The sequence below is a fragment of the Dipodomys spectabilis genome, unplaced genomic scaffold (genome assembly GCF_019054845.1).
Source record: "Dipodomys spectabilis isolate Male_0828 unplaced genomic scaffold, ASM1905484v1 ptg000030l, whole genome shotgun sequence".
NCBI classification, from domain to species: Eukaryota; Metazoa; Chordata; class Mammalia; order Rodentia; family Heteromyidae; genus Dipodomys; species Dipodomys spectabilis.
This window is the reverse complement of record NW_024870707.1, coordinates 4,934,070-4,947,439: the sequence shown is the minus strand read 5'-3', so window position 1 is coordinate 4,947,439 and position 13,370 is coordinate 4,934,070.

The window sequence follows — 13,370 nt, the reverse complement described above, 5'->3', positions numbered from 1 at the left end:
TATATATTGATAACAGAAGACCCAGGTTGAGGTGGAGACACTGGGAGTTGGATGCTTCCCTTAGCAAAGTAATTTTTGTCTTGCACAGGAGACTTGTGGTGGAAGTGGTTGAATTTTGGGCCCCAACAAAGTGACAAAATGACAAATTATGACATATCACAGCTACAGAAACTGTGGACCATTAGGAATTTACTCTATTGGGAAAATACATAGAAATCAAAGAGCTGTAGCATAATGAAATGAGTTAAAAATCATTTTCATTATTATGATCTTCTGAATAGATGGTAAATTAGTTGTAACAATGACAGAAAACCTTTCAATACATGATAATTAATTTAATCTACCACACGAAGAAATTTATTCAGGGGAAATGATGAAAGCTCAGTCGAATGAAAAGAACCAGGGAGAAATGGAAAGCCAATCTCTCTTATTGCTGGGAAGGTTTAAAAATAGAAGAGCAGGCTCTTTTTACATTATCATCACATAATGAAGCATTTAGCAGGTTCTGGTGACCTGGAGGTGAAAGTCATGTGGAGAGAGATGGCCAAGGACATAGAAAGAGACTGGTAAGATGGTGACGATGATCATGATGAGGAGGAGAGATGATTAAAAATGGTGATAGGAGATTTACTTAAGGATTAAAAACCACAACACAAGCAGAAAAGTACTTGATGGCATTATCAGTACTTGTACTCTGCAAAAGAATCATGGGATGCATCTTGCTTTCGGCAAATGATTCTCACCATCAGAAGGCAGAGCACGAACCGTGGGAAAGAAGATAGCAACACAAAATAATCTGAGAGGAAGAAATGTAAATCAGATAATCAGCTGCCTACTTTGGTATGTCTACCTTGTAAAACTTCCAGGTGGACTAAAGAAAGAAAGAAAGAAACACTAACAGAATACAAACCAAGTTGAGAAGACAGAAGTACGTTTATCTTGGCTGTTGTGAGAAGGAATCCTTTTGTATATTGAGTGTATATCTCTGTGTCCCTTTGTACACAGTCTCGAGGGACAAGATAGCCTCTTGTCAAATATATGAAATGAAAAGACAAGAAGGGCCTGGAGCGGGTGATTCACACCTGTCTAGTTACTTGAGATCTGAAAATCATGGTTTGAAGCCAGCTGGTGAAGAAAAGTCCATGGGATTCCTATCTCCAGTTAGCCAGTGACAAAGTTGTGGCTCAAGTAGTAGAGTGCTGGTCTTGAATTAAAAAGCCAAGTAAGCAAGTGTGTGAGATCAGGAGTTCAAGCTCCAGTACAGGAAACAAATAAGCAACAAACAAGCACAAAAAATGAACAACCTGCCCCCAAGATTTTACTGGATAAAAGGTGATAAAACTAAAAGGAAAGAAAATGAATGGAAAAATAAATTAGATATACAAATAGTTTGGAAGAATACAACATATATTAAGAAACCGCACAAACATAATTCTCACAAATTGATATACTGTATAATTGTTTGTTGAGCAGACGTGGAGGGGGATGGGATGAACAAATGCAGTCTTGGTACTTGGTAAACAGTACACAGAAAATAAATTATGCAACTTGTGGGTAGAGATGGGAGGGGAAACTGGGGAAAAGAAAAGGAAGGAGTGACAATGTCCAAAGAGAAATGTCCTCAGTTCCTGACTTAGGAAACAGTAACCCTTCTGTATATCACCTTCTGAATAACAATAAAATTATATTATATAATTGTTCAAATACAAATATAGAAATTAGAACATGTGGTCCCTTGTAAGCAGACAGAATAATGAACCCCCTAAATGCCCACATTTGAGTGCTCAAAGCTGGAGCATGACAGAGCACAAGAGATGTCATAGATGTGATTGAAAACAAGGATCCCTAGTGAGAAGACTGTTCAGACTATCTAAGAGAGTATACGAGGTGATGGTGAAGAGCCTTTAAAGGGGGAGGGGGAGGAAGAAGGGCCAGGGAAGCAGAGTGAAAGATGGAAGCAGAGGTTGAAGTTTCTACATTACTGGCTTTATAAATGGAGGAAGAGGCAGTATCAAGGAAGTTTTCATCTGAGACTTTAAGGAGGAATGTGTAGCCTTGGTGACCCTCTTGGGGAGCCGGGCACTGATTTGATCTCTAGAACTGTGAGGTAGTACATTTATTTAGTCCACTACATTTGTGGTGATTTGTTACAAGAAATTAAAATAGTCCCCAACACGTTCACCATTCCTAAGTGCATCTGAGGAAAATCTGTGACGATGATGAGACATTGCTCCTGTGATCAGGTTACTGATCAAATTAACTTCATGTTAATAAAAAGGCAGTTTATTCACATGAGCCTTACTTGAAAGAGAATTTGACATCAATTTGTCTCCATCACAGCAATAAAAATCAAACACAAATGCTTAGTATGAGCTTATGTGATTTTTTTTTATTCCTTTGTCCTTCCCTTCTTTCCTTTCCCTCCCTCCCTCCCTCCCTCCCTCCCTCCCTCCCTCCCTCCCTTCCTTCCTTCCTTCCTTCCCCTCCCTCCCTCCCTCCCTCCTTCCCTCCTTCCTTCCTTCTCTCCCTCCCTCCCTCCCTCTCTCCCTCCCTCCCTCCCTCCCCCCTCCCTCCTTCCTTCCTTCCTTCCTTCCTTCCTTCCTTCCTTCCTTCCTTCCTTCCTTCCTTCCTTCCTTCCTTCCTTCCTTCCTTCCTTCCTTCCTCTCTTTCATGTATGTCAGTACTGTGAACTTGGGGCCTCTTGTTTTTTCTTTGGTTTTTCTCTCAAGGCTGGGTCTCTACCACTTGAGCCAAGCTACACTTCTAGCTTTTGCTGGTTAACTAGAGATAAGAGTCTCTTGGACGCCAGGCGCCGGTGGCTTATGCCTGTAATCCTAGCTACTCAGGAGGCTGAGATCTGAGGATTGCGGTTCAAAGCCAGCCCAGGCAGGAAAGTCTATGAGACTCTTATCTCTAATAAAAACTACTAGAAAACCGGAAGTGTCATTGTGGCTTAAGCGGTAGAGCGCTCTCCTTGAGTTGAAGAGCGTAGGGATGGCGCCCAAGCCCAGAGTTCAAGCCCCACGACCGACCAAAAAAAAAAAAGTCTCTTGGATTTGTCTGTCCAGGCTGGCTTTGAACCCCAGTCTTCAAATCTTAGCCTTCTGAGTACTTACAATTACAAGCATAAGCCACACTAGTACTTACATACAAGAAGAGATATTATATAACTACATACAACTATGTGGGCTCTGGATTTGGGGTTCAGGTACATAAATACTTCTTGGAGCTTTGGAATTTGGCTCAGGCACACTTAGGAAATTAGTTATTCTTTTGGCTAGGCATCTAGTAAAAAATTCATTCATTCGAACTATTCCTAGCAGAAATATTGATGATAATGACAAAAGGAGGAAATAATATGAAAGCCTAGAATTCAGCAATAGAGGGTGCTAAGCAAATATCTTATTAATATAAAAGAAATATCACAAAAATTGTGGCATCCTGATGAGTGATATTATATGAAAACATGGAGAGTCACGATAACAAAATATTGCAGAGCTACAATTAACTCATAGTTCTGTTAACACCCTCTGGCTCAGTGCCCAGACTTAGCCTCTCTGCTCAATTTCCTTATCTCTAAAATGGGCATGGTCTTGAGGTATACCTCCCAGGACCAGGGGAAGATGTGAAGGAGGTAATATTTGTATTTGTAGAGGAGTTCTGTGTCTTTTGTAACAGCTCAGTGTACTGTTTTTTTTTTTACTGTTGCCAGTATCACAGTGCCTTGACATGAAGCCAATTGAGTGGTTTCTATCTCCTGAAAATCTCTTGGTTCATTGTGAGAGTCATTTTTACATGGTGGTGGTAGGGGAATGTAATAGTGGTTATGAGCAAGGACCTTGGGCAATATACTACTATTACTACTACTACTACTAACAACAAGAACAACAACTACTACTACTACAACTAACAACAACCACAACACAGTAATAGTAATAATATAGGTTGCAGCGCTAACTAAATGATCCATATAAAACATTTAGCACTTATTATTATTATTGTTATCTTCATCATCATCATTACTATTCTTTTGAGGGGTAGTTCGTGGAACTATACCTCAAACACCACTACTTGCTTTTTGCAGCAATCCCAGCCTGTTTATTTATTTATTTACTTTTTGGGTCCGGTTGTGGGGCCTGAACGCTGGGCCTGGGCACTGTCCCTCAGCTCTTCAGCTCAAGGCTAGCGCTCTACCACTTGAGCCACAGTGCCACTTCCGGCTTCTTTCTTTTTGCTTATGTGGTGCTGAGGAATCGAACCCAGGGCCTCATGCATGCAAGGCAAGCGCTGTACCACTGAGCCACCTTCCCAGCCCCGCAGCCTGCTGTTTTAAAATTGTCTTTGAGTAGCTGTACAAAGGAGCTGCCATTTAACCAGGCAGTTTGTGAATACAGTATGTCTTGGTCATTGTCACTTCTTTCAACATTCTCACCCATCCCTCATCTTCTTAATTGCATAGGATATACATTGGATTCTCCCCTTCTTCTCTGCCTAATTCCAGTCTATTCTTTTTATGTATGATCAGTTCTCACTTCCTTCATCTCTTTGGTTCTTGGTTTCCTGCTCCAGTTCTCAAGTTTATTTATTTATTTATATTTTTGGGGGGGGTCTGGTCGTGGGGCCTGAACTCGGCCTGGGCGCTGTCCCTCAGCTCTTCAGCTCAAGGCTAACATTCTACCACTTGAGCCACAGCACCACTTCCAGCTTTTTTCTTTTTGCTTATGTGGTGCTGAGGAATCGAACCCAGGGCCTCATGCATGCAAGGCAAGCGCTCTACCACTGAGCCACCTTCCCAGCCCCCTCAAGTTTATTTATAATCAACTGGTGGTACTGGGGTTTGAACTCCTGGCCTCATGCTTACTAGGCAGGTGCCTTACCACTTGAGCCATATTCACCAGCCCTTGTTCTTGAGCTTTCTGATATTTTCTTTCTGCCCTTGCCTTGGTAATTTTTCATATTACCCCTCTCATATTGGGTGCTGACAGCTGCACAATTCTTGTCCACTCAGAGGTATGTGTGTGTGTGTGTGTGTGAGTGTGTACGTGCAAACATAAATTAACAATATGCATGGCTCTGTATGAATACAAGCACTCGGTGCTGGTGTGGGCAGTGGAGAATGGATGTGGACATCTTGGAAGCATAAACTGTAAAAATTTTATGATTACTTATCTCAAGGTGCATTCATATATTTACAATTAACATGTGCCTCTTTTTCTCTATCTAGCCATTTCTTTCATGATTGAAAGACACAGATAATAAACACAAGTATTTGATGGATGATGATAAATCCTATGGAGAAAAACAAATCAAAGTATAGGGGTAGAGGTTAAGTAGTTTGCCGGAGATTTCACAGCTATAGAAGAGGTGGAACGGGGACTGGTTAATTTCAGAGCTGACTGCTTGTCCTGTGTCCCTATAACCTCTGACAGAGGGCTTGAGGAGCAGCTGGTCCTGAGTCTCATTGTTGTCTTATTTCAGGAGAGGTCAGAAACAGAGACTTTTCTCATAAGTCATCAAATCCTTATTGCACCCCTACTGTGTATGGGGGCAGAGCCTGCTGAGCCTGGAGATGCAGTAGTCAACAAAGGAGACGAGGTCCCTGCTTGCAGCCCAGGGATACAGAAAAGGCACATCTGAAATCATCAGAAAGGTACAAAGCACACCCAAAGGAGAATATTGGATGATAAGGGGTGGTGGTGGTGGTGGTGGTGGTGGTGATAAGAAAGCAAGGCTAGCTAAGGAAAATAAAAGCCAGTCTCTGAAAGGTACGTCTGTATTCCTGGGTTTATGGCAGCATTTCCCACAGTAACCAAGCTATGGAATCAACTTAAGCATCTATTAATGAGTGAGTGGATTGTCAGGCAGGCATGGGCCATGCAAAGAAGGAAATGCTATCATTTGCAACAGCATGGATGAGCATGGAGGACGTTATGAAAAGTAAAACGAGACAAGCATAGAGAGACAGATTCCAACCCCCCATGATCTCAGATACACGTGTACCTTAGAGAAGTCAAACTACTGGAAGTAGAGAGTACAACGGACTGACAGCCTGTGGATGGAAAGATGTTGGTCAACGGGTGTCAAGGTTCCATTAGATGGGATGAACAATTCCGGAGATCTTTTGAACAGCATGGGGATCACAGTAAATAATGACTCATATTTGGCATTGTTAAGTGTTGATCTTAGATGTTCTTATCACAAAATAGTCAGCATGTCTCCGGGTGTATATTATTAACTAACTTGATTTAATCACCTCGTTGTTTATGCATATATCAAAACATCATGTTGTATACCGTAACTATAGATGATGTTAATTTGCCACTGAGGAAAATAAAAAGGAGGCAGAGCTCTCTTTACATGGGGTGGTAGAGGAAGACACCCCGGAGAAAGCCATCTACTCTCTGAGTGCATTTGTTCTGGGTTCCCTCCTTTCTCCCATGAGGCTATGCACATCTTAAACTTACTGGCTTGGCAGAGCACCTTTTCTGTCTGCCTTCCCACATACACTTTCCTTTCAGGGCATCTGCAGAGGCTGAGTCTTTCCCAGCTGTCTTCCTTTTGCGATTCTACACTGTCCAGACTCCACCATCAGACCCCCGAGCTGTTCCTGTGAGCAGCCGCTGACTCTGAATCATGACCCATTCACTGGGGGCAGATGCCTTGTAGGCATCCTGAGAATGATGGGAAGAGGATGGTGGGAGGGAACCCAGCCCCTGCCCGGTGATTTTTCTGGGAAAGGAGAGAAGTGTGGAAGGAAGAGGAGCTTGTGAGGCAGGAACTGGGGAGGGTGGCAGGCTTCCTCCTGAGACACTTGGGAAGTAAGGTTTATTTATAGGATGATTGTCAGTAAGGCTTGCCAATCAAAGTTCTGGTTGCAAAATACCGGGGAATGGGATGGTGTCACCTTCACCATTGGGATCTATCCTTTCTACTCTCTCTTACCATGTGGAGAAAGGTGTGCTTCCAGCTTTTGGATCTGGCCCAGAAAAGCTGCCTGGTCCAGAGTGTCTTATTCCTGCCTGCATCTGTGAGGGTGAGCTTTCCTTCCTCCACCATCATCACTCTTGCCCAGACGTTGTTGCTGGATTGGAACCACACAGATCTGGTTGGAGCTACAGCTCTGTCATTTCCCCAACTCTCTGCTCTCAAGGTGTAGTTAATATTGCTGAAGACCATCTTTGTACAAAGCATGAGGCTGAGTACTAGAAATGCGTTATTTTTATCTCATTCTTACGAAAGTCTTTATAGATCTGAGGATCGTGGTATGAAGCCAGCCTGGGCAGGAGAGACCAGGAAACTCTTATCTCCAACTTATCTCAGAGGAAGAGCTGTGGCTCAAGTGGTAGAGCGCTAGCCTCAAGCAAAAATGGTTAGGGACAGAACCAACACTCTGAGTTCAAGCTCAGCACTGGTACAATGTAATAATAATAATAATAATTAATAAAAATAATAATGGAGGCCCAGATAAATTAAGCAATTTGCTGAAAGTAACAGAGTTAATAGGGCTTAGGACTATCAGTCATTAGACACTTACTTAGTCTCTGTGTTTTTAACTAAAAGCCAGCTGTAAAGAATCTCTGCCATGGGGCTGGGAAGGTGGCTCAGAGGTAGAGTGCTTGCCTTGCATGCCTGAGGCCCTGGGTTCGATTCCTTAGCACCACATAAGCAAAAAGAAAAAAGCTGGAAGTGGCACTGTGGCTCAAGCGGTAGAGCGCTAGCCTTGAGCTGAAGAGCTGAGGGACAGCATCCAAACCCAGAGTTCAGGCCCCACAACTGGACCCCCCCCCCCAAAAAAAAAAAAGAATCTCTGCCATACTCTGAAATCTTAAGTATGATGCCTTCCTCCTTGATGCATGAGGAAATTAAAGTCACACAGCTTGAACATGGGCAGAAGAAGTATTGCCACCTGGCCATTCTCCTGCTGAAGTCCAAGCCAATGTGATCTTTCTGAACCTCAGTCTTCCTTCTCCGTAACATGGGCATGAAAACGCTCTTTGTGACCATACAGAGTTCAAAGCAGGACATTTCCATAGCAACTGCTAAGTGGATTTGCACTGCGTAGTTCTCAATGTAGCACACAAGGGCAAGGAAGAGGGAGTATAACAGGAAGCTCCGTTTCCAGCCCCCCTCCCCCACCCAGCAGGGCGGCCTTTACTGGGAAAATATGGGACATAAAGGTGAAGACTTGATCCAATCAGGAAGTACCATTAGGTGAAGGATGTTGACCCCAGGAATGCTAGACAGCACAGGGAAGGCAAATCATCATATCCCTTCCCTGGGCCTCAGTTTCTTGATCCAATAACATGAGAACATTTGGACCAGAGGAGTAGGTCTGAATAGGCTGTTATAATGAGAACAGTGAGTAAGCATTTGCCATCTTTTGAGATGCAATTTAATCATTTTCTTTCTCTAATGAGATGATTTCCTTTGGTCTGACTGCTTGGCCCTGAAGTCTCAGATCCTGGCCTTTCATATTACTAAGGAGTCTGAGACAGGGTGGACGTTTCTACTACCTTAAAAAAGTAGGGGGCTGGCAGGGCTGGGGTGATGGAGCACCACTGCCTGTATCCTAGAATAGCTACAGCCCTCCTGGCATCTGTCATGCTGGCTGCAAACTCCCCTCCCTTGGCTGTTCCCTGTCTGCGCCGCCTAGCAAGCACTGCTTTCCAGGTTTTTGTGGCACCGACGAAGCGGCCCCTTCTTTGCACAGTACGGCATGCGGGCTTCTTTCTCCAAGAGGCAGAAATCCTAACAGCAGTTTGTCCTGGTTTCCTCACTTCACCTCCCTCGTGGTTGAAGACAGAGAGAGAGTGTCATTTGAGACCGTGGGAAGGGGCTGAGAGTTGGTGTCAGTGGTCTTATGTGCTTTTTGTAATAAAAAATGAAGCAGAAATTATATATTTTATTCTTATTTTTTGTTATTACAAAGGTGATGTACAGTTACACAAATCAGGTAACAAGCACATGCTTTTGGCCAATGTCACCCCTTCCCTTTCTCTCTCTCTCTCAATTAATCTCACTTGTCCGCATCCACAAGTTGTATAGTTCATTTTCTACTGTTATCTAGTGAGTACCACAGCTGCATTTGTTCACCACTGCTGCATTTGTTCACCAAAGACAGGTAAACGAACAAATAAGACAACAAGAAAAGAAAACAAAAACAGCAACAAAGAAAAAAGCCTCTTGTTTCCATTTCCTGGAGACCATTTAAATAAATATTATTTTATATGATCAGATACATATAGGCATTGCACCTTTGTGTTTAGTTTAAGTGATTTTTTTAAAAAAAATAAGTCTTCTTTTTGTTTTGTTATTATAAAGGTCAGGTACAGATGGGTTACAGTTACATAAGTCAGGTAAAAGATACTTTCCTTTTCCCTTCCTTCCTTCCTTCCTTCCTTCCTTCCTTCCTTCCTTCCTTCCTTCCTTCCTTCCTTTTCTTCCTTCCTTCCTTCCTTTTCTTCCTGTCTGCTTTCTTTCTTTCTTCCTTCCTTCCTTCCTTCCTTCCTTCCTTCCTTCCTTCCTTCCTTCATTTCTTTTTTTCTTTCTTTCTTTCTCTCTCTCTCTCGCTCGCTCTCTCTTTCTTTTTTTCTTTCCTTTTTTTTTTGCTAGTCCTGGAGCTTGAACTCTGGGCCTGGGTGCTGGCCTTCTACCTCTTTGTGCTCAAGGCTAGCACTCTACCTCTTGAGCCACAGTGCCACGTCTGGTTTTTCTGAGTCGTTTATGAAAGATAAAAGTCTAATAGACTTTCCTGCCAACCTGACTTTGGACCATGATCCTCATATCTCAGGCTGCTGAATAGCTAAGATTACAAGTGTGAGCCACCAGCACCCAGCAAGAGTACATTTCCTTTAGGACAATGTCACCTCTTACTTTGCTCTCTCCTAAGTGTATCTTCTTTTGGTTTAAGTGCCTTTTTTTTTTTTACTATGTGACCTAGAATATGTCTAAATATCTCTCTTGGATTTGGTATCTTCAACTGAAAAATAGATGCAAATATATTTGATGAACATCTCTTTGATGAATATCCATGCAAAACTTCTCAATAAAACTCTGACCCACTGAATTTGATAACTAATGCAAACATTCATACACTATGAACAAATAGGAATCATTCGAGGGATGCAAAGCTTGTTCAATATACACAAGTCAATTAATGTAATTCAATATATCAATAGGAGTGGAGACACCAACCACATGATCATCTCAAAAAGGCATTTGACAAGATCCAAAACCCCCTTATGATAGAAGCTCTGGAGAAGCTAGGAATCCATGGAATATTCCTCAAGGTAATAAAGGCTGTACATGACAAAACTATTGTCAGCATTATACTTAATGGTGAAAGGTTAAAACCATTTCCTCTAAAATCAGGAGCAAGACCAAGATGTCAGCTTTCTCCACTCCTCTTCAATATGGTATTGGAATTCTTCGCTAGACCAATAAGGCAAGAGACAAACATAAAGGGGGAGGAAGAAGTAAAAACTCTCCCACTTTGCAGATGACATGATCCAATATTTAAAGAACCCCATAAACTCCTCTCCCAAGTTACTTGAGCTGATCCAAAACTTTGGCAAAGTAACAGGGTATAAAATTAAATCACAAAAATCAGTAAATTTTCTGTATGCCAACAATAAGAAGAGTGAGACTGAAATCAGGAAAGCAACTCCATTTGTAATAGCCTCAAAAAGTAACTAAGAATTAACCAAAGAGGTGAAGGACCTCTCTGATGAAAACTTTAAAAATCTGAAAAAGGAAATTAAAGCAGATTTAAGGAAGTGGAAAAACCTTCCATGCTCCTGGATTAAGAAGGATTGACATCATAAAAATGGCAATATTGGGGCTGGAAAGGTGGCTCAGTGGTAGAGCACTTGCCTTGCATGCATGAGGCCCTGAGTTTGATTCCTCAGCACCACATAAGCAAAAAGAAAAAAAAACTGCAAGTGGTGCTGTGGCTCAAGTGGTAGAGCACTAGGCTTGAACTGAAGAGCTGAGGGACAGCGCCCAGGCCCAGAGTTCAGGCCCCACGGCCAGACTTCCCCCCCTCCCCCCGCAAAAAAAAAAATGGCAATATTGCCACAGCTATCTACAAATTCAATGCAGTAATCATCAAAATCCCAACATTCTTCAATGATGTAGAAGAAGCAATCTCAAAATTTGTATAGAATAATAGAAGACCTTGAATAGCAAAAACAATCCTTAGCAGGAAGAATAGTGCTGGAGGAATATCAATACCAAGCTTCTAACTCTATTACAAAGCTATGGTAATCAAAACAGCTTGGTATTGACACAAGAATAGGCCTGGGGACCAGGGGGATAGAACAGAAGAACCAGAAACGAACCCACAGACCTTTAGCCACCTAATATTTCATAAAAGAGCCAAAAACACAAGGTAGAAGAATGCCTCTTCAACAAATGATGATGGCAGAATTGGCTATACATGTGCAGAAAACTGAAGTCAGATCCTTATACATCACTCTGAACCAGAATCAACTCCAAATGGTTCAAAGACCTCAATGTAAGAACAGATGCCCTGAAAATATTACAGGAAGGGATAGAAGAAACATTAAGGCTCTTTGGTACAGGTAAAAACTTCTTAAGTAAAGATCTGGAATCACAACAAATTAAAGAAAGTCTAGTTAAATGAGATTTAATCAAACTGAAGAATTTCTGCATGGCAAAGGATATAGCTAGCAAGATGAAAAGGAAGGTCACAGAATGAGAGAAGATCTTTACTAGCTACATATCAGATAAGGGCCTCATATCTAAAATATACTCAAAGTTCAAAAAATTAAACCTCAAAAAAATCCTCAAAGAAACAACAAGCCAATTAATAAATGGGCTAAAGACTTCAAGAGATACTTCTCCAAAGAAGAAATAAGAATAGCCAATAGACACATGAAGAAATGTTCAACATCTTTGGCCATAAAATAATGCAAATTAAAACAACATCGAGATTCTACCTCACCCCAGTTAGAATGGCATCTAACCCCAGTTAAATGCTAGCGAGGTTGTGTTAAAAAATGGTATTAAACTCGTTCAATCACTCTGGAAAGCAGTATGGACTAAACATAGAGCTTCCCTATGACCCAGCAATCCTACTCCTCAACATTTATCCAATTGATCACAAACCAGGCTACACTAAAGCCACCAGTAAGACCATGTTCATTGCAGCATTGTTTACCATAGCCAAGATGTGAAATCAACCCAGATGCCCCTTAATGGATGAACAGATCAAGAAAATGTGGTATAATGGGATTCAATGCTTCCATCAGAAAGAATGGCATTGCTCTATTTGTAAGGAAGACGTTAAGTGAAATGAACTCCAAGACATGAACACAAGAGGTTTTTCTTTGTTGTTTTTAATGTACTATGTGATTTTGTTTGTTTCTTTTGTATGTTCTTCCACCTATGGTATAACCTCTGTTGTTACTGTTTATGATTTTGGTGCCCTGGTATTATATATACATTTATTTGAATTAGGGAAGGGAAGGGGAACAACAAAATGATGAGACAAGGACAGGAGGGGAACCAATGCAACAGCATTGGAAAAGATTTGTACAACTTGCAGGGGAGGTTGCAGAGGAGGGAAAGTAGGAGAAAGTAGGAGAAAATTGAGGGTAGAGGTAACAAGGTTGACAAGAAATGTACTCATTACTTATGTAACTGAAACCCCTCTGTACATCACCTTGACTATAAAAAAAGAAATGGAAAAACTTGGAAAAAATTATACTAAATAAAGCAAACCAGATGCAAAGAAAGATAGGCTGCATGGTTTCACTCCTTTGTAATAATAGAATGGGCCTATAAATCTACAAGAAAATCCAATGGATAGTAAAAGACAAATGATTGATTACCTGTGAATATGATTAATTAGACAGCAGTCTAAGCATTCACACAGTAAGAACAAAGGAGAATATCCTTAGGAGAGGATCACAAGGGCTCAATAGCTATGTGCATATGATCCTATAAAATGATGTTTATTGAAATAAACTCCAAGAAATGGCAGCAAGAGGTTTTTTGTTCTTTTTTCTTTTTCTTTTCTTTGGTTTATTCCCTTCTGTCCCTGTTTTTGATTTTTGTACTCCGTGTCTTGTATATAAGTTTATCTGATTTGGGGAAAGTTAAGGGGAAACACAGAAACAATGGGACTAAGGGTGAACCAGTTCAGAAGAAACCCACTAAACACCAAGTTGAAAACGAACTATACAACTTTGGGGGAGGGAAGTCAGGAGAGGAAAAGCCGGGAGAGAATGAGTGAGGAGGTAACACTGTTCAAAAGGAAATGTACTCATTACCTGACTCATGTTACTGTAACTCCTCTGGACATCACTTTTACAATAACATTTTTTTAAAAAGGAAAAAAATATGAT